The sequence below is a fragment of the Vigna umbellata genome, chromosome 4, assembly GCF_029865625.1.
Source record: "Vigna umbellata cultivar VRB3 chromosome 4, Vumbellata_1.0, whole genome shotgun sequence".
Taxonomy (NCBI): Eukaryota; Viridiplantae; Streptophyta; class Magnoliopsida; order Fabales; family Fabaceae; genus Vigna; species Vigna umbellata.
Window position 1 is genome coordinate 70766107 of NC_142168.1, and position 1423 is coordinate 70767529.

The window sequence follows — 1423 nt, forward strand, 5'->3', positions numbered from 1 at the left end:
GTGGACGAACCAGACGAACTGGAAGAAGTGGACGAAGTGGAAGAAGTGAACGAAGTGGACGAAATGGACGAAGTGGACAAAGTGGACGAAGTGGAAGAAGAACAACAAGAAGAACAAAACAAGTAGTGGAAGAAGAACAAGAAGAAGAAGTGGACGAAGTGGACGAAGGTGACGAAGTGGACGAGGTGGACCAAGTGGACGAAGTGGGCCAAGTCGACCAAGTGGACGAAGTAGACAAACTAGACAAACTGGAAGAAGTGGACAAAGCTGACCAAGTGGACGAAGTGAAAGAAGAAGAACAAGAAGATAAAAGAGAAGAAGAACAAGAACAAAAAAGTAGTGGAAGAAGAACAAGAAGAAGAAGTGGAAGAAGTAGACGAAGTGGACGAACTAGACGAATTGGAAGAAGTGGAAGAAGTGGACGAAGTGGACGAAATGGACAAAGTGGACGAAGTTGACGAAGTGGTCGAAGTGGACAAAGTGGACGAACATGACGAAGTGGATGATGTGGACGAAGTGCACGAAGTGTACGAAGTGGACGAAGTGGAAGAAGTGGAAGAAGTGAAAGAAGTAGTATAAGCAGAACAAGATGAACAAGAAGAAGAACAAGAAGAAGAAGTGGAAGAAGGATAAGAAGAAGAAGTAGAAGTGGGAGAAGTGGACAAAATAGAAAAAGTGGACGAAGTTGACAAAATGGACGAAGTGGACGAACTAGACGAACTGGAAGAAGTGGAAGAAGTCGACGAAGTGGACGAAGTGGAAAAAGTTCACGAAGTAGATGAAGTGGACAAAGTAAACGAAGTGGACGAAGTGGAAGAAGAAGAAAAACAACAAGAGCAAAAGAAGAAACGAGAAGAACAAGAAAAGTAGTGGAAGAACAACATGAAGAAGAAGTGGAAGAAGTGGACGAAGTGGACGAACTAGATGAACTGGAAGAAGTTGACGAAGAGCAAGAAGTAACGAAGTTCACAAAGTAGAAGAAGTGGATAAAGTGGACGAAGTTGACGAAGTGGACGAAGTTCACGAAGTAGACCAAGTGGACGAAGTGGACAAAGTGGACGAAGTGGATAAAGTGGATGAAGTGGACGAAGTGGAAGAACAAAGAAGAATAAGAACAAGAAGAAGAACCAGAAGAACAAGAAGAAGAACAAGAAGAAGTAGTGGAAGAACAACATGAAGAAGAAGTAGACAAAGTGGACGACGTGAGCGAAGTGGACGAACTAGACGAACTGGAAGAAGTTGACGAAGTGGAAGAAGTGGATGAAGTGGACGAAGTGGACGAACTTGACGAAGTGGACGAAGTGGGCGAATATGACGAAGTGGACGAAGTGGACGAAGTGGACGAAGTGGACGAAGTGGACGAAGTGGACAAAGAGGACGATGTGGACGAAGTGCGCGAAGTGCACGAAGTGATGATGATGAA